General features: G+C 50.6%; 1 long non-coding RNA gene across 1 annotated transcript; it reads left to right on the plus strand.

Annotated features, from left to right (window-relative positions):
- The first annotated feature begins 833 nt into the window (after positions 1-833).
- LOC119946868 lies at positions 834-2,287 on the plus strand. The gene is made up of 4 exons (XR_005456465.1): positions 834-1,109; positions 1,318-1,439; positions 1,714-1,763; positions 1,993-2,287. It is a non-coding gene; the product is annotated as an uncharacterized LOC119946868 (long non-coding RNA).
- Positions 2,288-10,476: the final 8,189 nt, after the last annotated feature.

Raw genomic sequence — 10,476 nt, forward strand, 5'->3', positions numbered from 1 at the left:
AATAATTAGATAATTAACGGGGCGTCGTTCCGAGCCTCAGCCCCGCTCGTTGGGGGCCGGGCTGCTGCGTCCTGGGTTCTGCCTGGGCCCCGCCGCTGCCATCCCGCCCCACCCATGTCTTTCGCAGCTTCCGTGGGGAGCAGCCTCTGCGGGGGCAGCGGTTCGGAGCTGACCCTGAAAACAGGGCCAGACCCTCGGGTTGCTAGAATGTGAGCTCCCTGAGGGGAGGCTTCAAACAGCTCTAGCTCTCTCTCCCGGCGACCTCCACCCATCGGTTCTGCCCGTCCCCGCCGCCTTGATCATCCCATCATCTGTGTTCGGCAGAAACCTTGTACAATACACTTTATTATTACTTTTTTTTTCGGGGCGGGGGGGCGGGAGGGCTTGCCGTGGGGAGGCAGAAGAGGATCCTTGGTTCTACGAGATGCTCTGGACCCGTCTGTATTTTGTCGCGGGGTGCTTACTCGGGGGGAGAGAAAATCTTCGGTACCACGTGGTACTTTGGACCCGACCTTGTATGTGCATATGGGGGAGGGGGGTGGCAGAGACGCTTGATTTAAAAAAAAAAAATGGGGAGGCGGGTGGGAATCCTCTATACCACATGATGCTTCAGAGCCGGTTGTGTGTATGTACACTGGGGGGAGGGGGGCACCTTTACTGTAGGACTGGGGAGAAAGGTGGGGATACTTGGTACCATGTGACGCCCCGAACCCGGCCGTTTGTGGGCACAATTAATCAGTGGTATTTATGGGGCACATACGACGGGCTGACCCCTGTATTAAATGCTTGGGAGAATACAATACGGTAGAACTAACACACACATTCCCTCCCCAGAACAAGTTTCCAGCCTAGACACAAACAGTCGCTCAGCTTGGTCTAAACATCTTGGCATGCCAGGTGGTCAATATTGGCTACCCCAGACCCTCCCTTCCCCTGCACCCAGTCCTCTCATTCACTTCCCATCCAGCCAGGTGGGGTGTGCATCCTCTACAGCGTCCTGGATCTAGCCCACGTGAGGAACCAGAAGCTAATGGGACCAGTCTGGCTGCAGACAGAAGACCAGGGGGCTCCCTGTCCGCTCAGAGGGTCTCCCGGAGAATCGCTCAGAGGTAAGATGCATGAAGGGATGGTGGGAAGCTCGGGGGAGGGGCTTGGACAGGTCATGGTTGAAGTCTGGTGATCTGCCCCCCTGTAGTGGGTGGGTGAGGTATCTCTTTGTTTTGTTCACTCTCTGGGGTGCAAGGGCCTCTGGTCAGCTTTGGGGGGGGGGCTGGGGCAGTAGAGAGAAGACCTGGCCCTGAAGTAGGATCTCTCCAGACAGGCTCCCCAGGCTGTCAGCACTCATCAGTTTCCTGGACCATCACCAGCCTGTTCCAGGACCGAAGCTCATCACTTCTTTCCCAACACTTCCAGAGGCGATCTGGATCGGATCAGCTGGGGTAAAAAACAAAATCCCAAAAACCAAAAGCTCTAGTCCTTCCCCGCCCCACCTCTTTAAAATAGGATTCAGCACTTGCTTGTCAAGCACTGCACTACGTGCTGGGGTACGTACAAGATAATTGAGTTGGACACAGTCCCTGTCGATCACTATTATCTATTGAGCATGTACTGTGGGTGGAGAATTGTACTAAGCACATGGGAGAGTACAACATAATTAGCAGCCAGACTCCCTGCCCATAATGAGCTTGCATGGTCTTCATCCCCATTTTTCAGATGAGGCAACTGAGGCCCAGTGAAGTGACTTGCCCAAGGCTATGCAGCAGGTAAGTATCAGTCTGGATTAGAAACCAGATCCTCTTTCCCATCCTGCCCCACTGAATCCATTTTGACTGTAAACGGGCGTGGTGGGTGACCCCAGGTGTGTAGCTCCCCTCAGGGACATCCTACTCCCCATTGGCTCTGCCTGCTGGGCTCCAGGAACCCATTGGTTGCTTGTGGTCTCCTCGGCCTGGGAGAGATGTGCCCTTGCCTAATGGTCCTGTCTGTCCCTAGGAGAGCCAAAATGGAAGACTGCGGGGAGCTCAGAAGTGGATGTCCCGGAGCCGCTGACCTTTCGCTGACCACTCTCTGGGCACCAGGACTCAATCAACCACCCCCGTGGACCCCAGCAACCCCCCACCCCACTGCCCAAGACTGCTTCCTTTTGCAGTTAAACATGGCCTTTCCCAGGGACCCGAGCCTTCTGGCTCTTGGTTGGCTCCTCCAGGATGTGATGGGACTTGGGCTGAATGGATGTGTGAGTGTCACTGGGGACTTAGGGTGGGGTGAGAGGCAGTGTATGTGAGGAGGGGGGGCTTCCCTCTTGACAGGGAGATGCTAGACTCAGGGCAGGGGGCTCTGGGCAGGGGCTCTGCCTGTTTCTGACCCGACCGTGGGGTTGGGACAAGGCCTGGGGCCCTCAATTCTGTAGACAGGCCTAACTCCCCTCCATGGCCCGGTCTGCCGAGTTCCCTGCCCTTCTCCTGCCCCCTGAGTCTAATCTTCTCCCTGTCAAACTTTGAGGGAGTCCCTGGGGAAGGGGGGAATCAAGTGCCAGGGCTAGAGTTAGCGGCAGCTGTCACTGAGGGTGTGTGATCACCTGATCCTTCCTGGAGGAGCGAGGGTAACTAATGTGGGAGCCTCCCCACACCCCAATTGGGGAGGGGCATGAAGGAGAGGCCTCCAAAAGAAATTGCATTGTTTGCCCTTCCTCCCCCCCGCCCCCCCCGGCTTTGTGTGTGACGGTTGGAATAAAATGTTTGTTATTATTTATATCATGTCTCTTGTTCTCACTTGGGGGGTTGGGAATGGGGGGGGGGGGATGCCAGGGAAGGACTCAGCCTGGGGCAGGGCACTAGGATTAGGGACCAGGTGGGCAGAGATAGATTGACAGAAAACCTGCCAGACATCAGCCTGGCTGCCAGTATGGAGACATAGGAATTTCAGGAGGCTGGTGGCATTTTTCTTCTTATCCCTTCTGTGTGTGCTAGATGTGTGTGGTAGGATGACTTGACACAGATGAGAGCTAGGGGCTACTGGGACTGAGGGAGGATGTTGGGGACCTGTGATTATCATCATCATTGATGTTTATTGAGGACAATACAACAGAGTCACATAGGGGAAAGAACATGGCTCTAAGAGGCGGAGGACCTGAGTTCTAATCCTGGCACTGCTGCTTGCTTCATTTGTGACCTGAGGTAAGTCACTTCACTTGTCTGTGCCGCAGTTTCCTCAAGGATAAAGTGGGGATCCAATACCTGTTCTTCCTCCTACTTAGACTGTGAACTCCAGGAGGGTCAGGGACTCTGTCCGACCTGATTATCTTGTAGCTACTTCAGGGCTTATTAGTGCTTTGTGTATAGCAAGAGTTTAACAAATACCATGAACAGCAGAAAACTGAATGTTATCTATTCATAAGGTCAGAAGGGGTCACTACAAGAGCTTTCCGCCAGGGGGCATTGTTCCTACATACCAGAGACGCAAGAACCCCATCTAGGGCTGTGTGTGTGTGTGTGTGTGTGTATGCATGTTTGTGTTTGCAAGGCAACCTCGTCATTATGCTCACTCTTTCCCTTAACCTGACCAAGCCCTCTTTCTCCAACCACCACCTTTCTGTGTCCTCTATGCACTTGGATCTGTCCCTTTGAACAATGGCTATTCACCACAACCCCACATAACATACATTTATCTGTAAACTATTTCTATTAATTCAACCATACTGAGCACTTAATGTGTGCAAAGCACTGTACTAAGCACTTATTAACGCCTCTCTTCCCCTCTAGATGGTAAGCTCTTTGTAGTCAAGGGAACGTGTCCATCAATTCTGTCTTGTACTTTCCAAGGAGCTTAGAAAAGGCTTGGGAGTTTTAGGACCTGGATTCGAATTCTAACTCTGCTACTTTTTTGATGTTTGCCCTTGGACAAATTACTTCTCTGTGCCTGTTACCTCGTGGCAATAAAGTACCTCAATACAGTGCTTGCCACACAGTAAGTGCTTAACAAATGCCATTTTAAGAAACCTGATTTTGTTGTTGTTGTTGTGGGCATGGAACACATCTACCAACTGTCATATTGTATTCTCTCAAGTGCTTTGTAAAGTGCTCCACACAAAGTAAGCACTCAAATACTCAAGTACTCAAATCTCTGTGCCTGTTACCTCGTGGCAATAAAGTACCTCAATACAGTGCTTGCCACACAGTAAGTGCTTAACAAATGCCATTTTAAGAAACCTGATTTTGTTGTTGTTGTTGTGGGCATGGAACACATCTACCAACTGTCATATTGTATTCTCTCAAGTGCTTTGTAAAGTGCTCCACACAAAGTAAGCACTCAAATACACGCTGCTTGGGAAGCAGCATAGGGTAGTGGATAGAACACGGGCTTGGGAGTCAGAAGCTCATGGGTTCTAATCCCAGCTTCACCACTTGTCTACTGTGTGGCCTTGGGTAAGTCATTTCACTTTTCTGCACCTGTTACCTCATCTGTAAAATAGGGACTGGGTCTGTGAGCCCTGGTTGGGACAGGGGCTGTGACCCTGCTTGTATCCTTGCTGCTACTTGCTTGTATCCACCCCAGAGCTTAGTATAGTGCCTGGCACATAGTAAGCGCTTAATACCATCATTATTAAATAGGATTGATTGATTATCCCAGGTCAGACCTTCCCTGCCGATGGAACAGGTTGCTGTGTGGGCTGTTGGGAACTGCACTCCACCAGCTTTACTGGTTTTCTGTCTTTTCCATGATGATTATGTATTAAACGCTTCCTACAGGCCGGCCCCACCCTACCTCCCACTGTGGTCAAAGCAGAGTTATGGCAGGGGCGTGATGCCTCTGAACCCTGAAATAGGGGCTAAATAAAGCAGAATGGCCCAGTGAATAGAGCATGGACCCAAGAGTCGGAAGGACCTGGGTTCTAATCCTACCTCAGCCACTTGTCTGCCATGTGACCTTGGGCAAGCCACTTAACTTCTCTGTGTCTCAGAGAACTTCTGTACCTCATCTGTAAAAGAGGGATTAAGAGTGTGATCCTCAGGTGGGAGAGGGACTATGTCCAACCTGATTAGCTTGTAGCTACCCCAGCACCTAGAATAGTGCTTAACAAATAACACTATCATTACTATTGATAAAAAAAGGAATGGGTAAGCTCCCCCTACTTGAATTTGCACCTTTTATTCACCTTTCCCTCTGTCATGTACATACAGAGAAGCAGCTGTGGCTCAGTTGAAAGAGCAGGGGCTTGGGAGGCAGAAGTCATGGGTTCTAATACTGGCTACAGTGCTTGTCAGCTGTTTGACCTTGGGCAAGGCACTTAACTTCTCTGGGCCTCAGTTACCTCATCTGTAAAATGGGGATTGGCTGTGAGCTACAGTACTCTGCACACAGAAAGCACTCAATAAATACGATTGAATGAATGAATACACACAATCTTCCCGGGGTGAGCCCACTGTTGGGTAGGGACTGTCTCTGTATGTTGCCAACTTGTACTTCCCAAGCGCTTAGTACAGTGCTCTGCACACAGTAAGCGCTCAATAAATACGATTGATTGATTGAAAAGACCAAAGACGGGTGAGGCTAGTGGAGAGTAGTTACACAATATCCCACAAGAGGGCAACATCCGGCTGCATTAGAGGGTAAATCTGGTCCGGGATAATCCATCAATCAATGGTATTTATTGAGCGCTTTTTTAAAATGGTATTTGTTAAGCGCTTGCTGTGTGGCAGATAATGTACTTCTAGTAAGCAGGGAACCTGTCTACCAACTCTGTTATACTGTACTCTCCCAAGATCTTAGTACACTGGTACACTGTAAGCACTCAAATACGATTGAATGAAACAACATTGGTGGAGAAGGGGAAAATAATAATTATGGTCTAGACTGTAAACTCGCTGCGAGCGGGGAACATGTTTACCAACTCTGTTGTACTCTCTCAAGCACTCAATACAGTGCTCTGCACACAGAAAGGTGTTCAATAAATACAGATTTATTTACAGTTTTACAGATAAGGTAACTGAGGAACAGAGAATTAAAATGACTTGAGCAAGGTCACCTGGAAGACAAATGGTGGAGCTGACATTAGAATCCAGGTCCTCTGTCTCACAGGCCTGGGCTCTGTCCACTAGGCCACGCTGCTAGAAGGAGACTAGAAGAGTCAAGCTTTACATTAAATCGGATTTGAGGTCTTTCTCTGGATATAGAGTGGTTGCCCCTGGGTCGAGTCGACACAATCAGGTAGAGTTGAGCTTTAATTTTTACTGGAGTGCTCAGGCACCCAGAGGGCGTCCAGCATGGCCCTCTGGCATCCAAAGGGCATCCAGCATGGTGCTCTGCACAGGGCTCTTGTCTCCAAAAGGGGAGCCCTCGCTGTGGGCTCGTGAAAGCTGTGGGACCCCCAGAAAATTACCCAGAGACCCCCGAAGATGAGGCAGGGTTACAAGCTGGCAGGATGTGGAGCAGAGAACGGGCCCAGGGGAGCCAGGAGGGGCTGATAAACGGCCAGGATGAAGCTCAGAGCAGCCCCCCCTCAATAAGAAACCCCAAGAAGAGGCCAGCAGGCACGCCCTTTGCTCTCTCCCCCCACCCCGATGTAGCGGTCCTCACCCCAGTTTTACATCTGAAGGGATTAAGCCGAATAGCTGCTCTGCTATCTCCTCGTCCTCCCTCACAGTTTTTCTGTTTGTCCCGCTCTGTCTCTTTGGGAGACTGTGTGTGTGTCTGTCTCTAGCTTTCTTCTCTCTCCATTTCCATGTGCCTCTCTGTCTCTCTCTATCTCTGCATGTCTCTGTCTATCTCCATGTATGTCTCTCTCTTTATCTCTGGTCATGCTTCTATCTCTGCCTTTGGGCCACTCTTTCTTTCACTACCTCTTACTTCCCCTCCATTTCGGTTTCCGAGTGTATCTCTGGGTCCCCCTCTTTCTCTGCCTCCAGCTCTGCATCTCCGATTTTCTGTCTCTTTCTGGATGTCTCTCTCTTCATCTCTGTTCCCATGTCTGTCTCTTTCTTTCTCTGTCTCTACCTCTGTATATATTCAATCATATTTACTGGGTGCTTACTGTGTACAGAGCACTGTACTAAGCGCTTGATGTGTCTTGGGATGACTTTTTGTCTCGGTGTGTCTCTGTTTTTCTGTGTTGTCTCTGTATGTATGTGCTTGTGTCTCTGTCCCTGGCAGTCTGGGATGAATTGGATGCAGATCCTCTTGGACTATAGGCCAGGGGTGGGACAAAATGGGCTTGGACCAACAGTGATGATGATGACTGTTGTGTGTGTGGGAGGGGGTGGGAAGGAGGGGGGGTTGTACTGGCTAATTGCCCCAGAGCAGCAATGAGACCCAGTGGATGGATCACAGGCCTGGGAGTCAGAAGACGTGGGTTCTAATCCTGGCTTCACACTTGTCTTCTGTATGCCCCTGGGCAAGTCACTTCACTTCTCCATGCCTCAGTTCCCTCATCTGTAAAATGGTGATTAAGATGGAGAGCCCCATGTTGGGCAGGGCCCGTGTCCAACCTGATTATCTTGTATCTACTCCAGCTCTTAGGACAGGGTCAGGCACATAGCAAGCGCTTAGCAAATACCATTAAAAAAATGGTGTCTGACAGGAGGGTTGTGAACGGTGGGGGCGTGTATCAATCGGGGGTCGTGGAGAAACGACAACCGCAGCAGCGTGACACCCTCTGGTCGTCAGCATTCATTCAATTGCATGCATTGAGCGGTTACTGTGTTCAAAGCACTGTACTAAGCGCTTGGAAAGTACAATACTGCAATAGAGACAATCCCTGCCCACAGCGGGTTCACAATCTGGGGGGCGGGGGGGGGGGGCAGACAGACATCAAAGAGAAGCAGCGTGGCTCAGTGGAAAGAGCCCGGGCTTTGGAGTCAGAGGGCATGGGTTCGAATCCCGACTCTGCCACGTGTCTGCTGTGTGACGTTGGGCAAGTCACTTAACTTCTCTGGGCCTCAGTGACCTCATCTGTAAAATGGGGAGGATGACTGTGAGCCCCACGCGGGACAACCTGATCAACTTGTATCCCCCAGCGCTTAGAACAGTGCTTTGCACATAGTAAGCGCTTAACAAATGCCATCATCATTATTATTATTATTATCAAACAGGCATCACCCTCTGCCCCACCCCAGCCCCCCAGCTTCCCGCTTCCCTGGTCCCCCTGTTCTCGGCAGAGATAAGCCGTGGGCGGGGGTCCAGGAGAGAGACAGAAGCGCCCCCCCCCCCCCCCGTCTGTTCCCTGCTGATAACGGGGCTCAGGCCCCTGGAAATCTTCAGGCCCAAGGGCGCGGGCTGGGGAAAGGGCGGGCTGGCTTTGCATTGCCCGCTCTCACGCACTCACAGACACACATACATTTGCACAGTTCTCACACTCTCACAATCCTCCCTTCCCCTACCGGGGGCTTCGCTGTGGCTTTGGGGGTCCGTGTTCTCAGGAAGGAAGGGGCCGTTCGCCGGGGGTCGCCGTGAGTAACCGCCCACCAGCCGGCTGTTTAACCACAGCTGCGAGGAACCTCTCCGGGTCTCAGTTTCCCACCTGTTCGAAGGGGAGAGCCGACCCCTCCCCCGTTTCCTCTCTTTTCTTCCCCTTCTCCGTTTTTCCTCTCTCACCTCTGTCTCTGGGCCAGGTGAAAAGTGACTATAAAGTACCATCGGTGTTGTGACTGTTGGGCGGGGGGGGCTTTGGCTAATTGCCCCAGGGATTTCAGGACCCCAAGGGAGCCCTGCTCTTCAAAAAGTCTCCACACCCCTGCCAAAATAAACCGCTTTCAGCTGCTCTCCCTCGAGTCTTTGCAACAGTGCCGAGAGAAGGAGGGAGGCAGAGACAATGAAAGACAGAGATAAATAGAGCAGCAGAGGCAGAGACACAGGGTAGTGAGAGACAGAGAGAGGAACAAAGAGAGTGACAGACAAACAGGGACCGAGATACAGACCCTGACAGAGAGGCAGGGAAGATTGTAAGATCGTTGTGGGCAGAGGATGTGTCTGTGAACTGTTATACTGTACTCTCCCAAGCGCTTAGTACAGTGCTCTGAACACAGCAAGTTCTCAATAAATATGACTGATTGGTCTAACCTTCAGCTCTGCCCTGTGCCAAGTCTACCAACTTCTCACCCTCTGTTAGATACCCAGCTCCTCCCTGCTCTGGAGGAGTGGAGCTCTCTCTCTTTTTTATGGTACTTTAAAGCACTTAGTGTATACCAGGCACTATACTAAGTGCTGGGGTAGATACTAGCTAATGGTGTTGGACACAGTCCCTGTCCACATTGGGCTCCCAGTCAAAAGCCCCATTTTACAGATGAGGTAACTGAGGCACAGAGAAGTGACATGACTTACCCAAGGTGGTAGGCATGTTCCCTGCCCACAATAAGCTTGCAGTCTGTAGACCACAACCCCATTCTCCTCGCCCTGTGGACCCCCTTCACCCAGTTTGCCCCCCCTAAGGTCTTTGATACCACCCCATTTGCCCTGGCCCCCTGCAGCACTTATACCCCTTATATACTTATATACACTTATATACACACAGAGAAGCGGCATGGCCTAAAGGAAAGAGCAGGGGTCTGGGAGCCAGAGGACCTGGGTTCTAATCTTTGTTTACCACTTGTCTGCTGCATGACCTTGGATAAGTCACTCGGCCTCAGTTCCCTTAACTGCAAAATGGAGATTCAATACATGCTCTCCCTCCTACTTAGACTATGTGCCCCTTGTGGGACCCAATGTCCCACAGTCTTAATTCCCCTCTCACAGATGAGGTAAATGAAGCACAGGGAAGTGAATGACTTGCCCAAAGTCACACAGCCATCAAGTGGTGGATCTGAGACTAGAACCCAGGTCCTTCTGGCTCACAGGCCCAGGTTCTATCCACTAGGCCAATCAGTCTATCAATCACATTTATTGAGAATTTACTGCTTGCAGACCACTGTACTAAATGCTTGGGAGAGCACAAAATAATAAAGTTTGTAGACAAATTTCCTGCCTACAGTGAGCATACATAAAGGGGTAGATAGACATCAATATAAATAAATTATGGATAAGTAAAGTGTACACATCCTTAATTTATTTCAGAGTCTGTGTCCTCCACTAGACCGTAAACTCACTATGGTCAGGGAATGGGTCAAACGACTTTGTCGTACTTTCCCAAGTGCTGAGTACAGTGTTCTTCACACAGTAAGTGCTCAATAAATACCATTGATTGATTGGGGTTGAGGGAGGGGGAGTAAAGGGAGCAAATCAGGACAAAGCAGAAGGGAGTTGGCCTTGCTGCTTCTCTGGATTAGATGATAGATTCATTCATTAATTCAATTGTATTTATCAAGTGCTTACTGTGTGCAAGGCACTGTACTAAGCATTTGAGAGAGTACCATATAACAATAAACAGACACATTCCTTGGTCCCAAGCATAGCTCCACGCACCCTCTCCAGTGACCTGCCCAGTGCTCCGCATAAAGTAGGAGTTCACTATCTCCCCCTGACTTGATGCCTTTCTCTCCGGCTCAG

This window comes from Tachyglossus aculeatus, chromosome Y4 (assembly GCF_015852505.1).
Source record: "Tachyglossus aculeatus isolate mTacAcu1 chromosome Y4, mTacAcu1.pri, whole genome shotgun sequence".
In the NCBI taxonomy this organism is placed as follows: domain Eukaryota; kingdom Metazoa; phylum Chordata; class Mammalia; order Monotremata; family Tachyglossidae; genus Tachyglossus; species Tachyglossus aculeatus.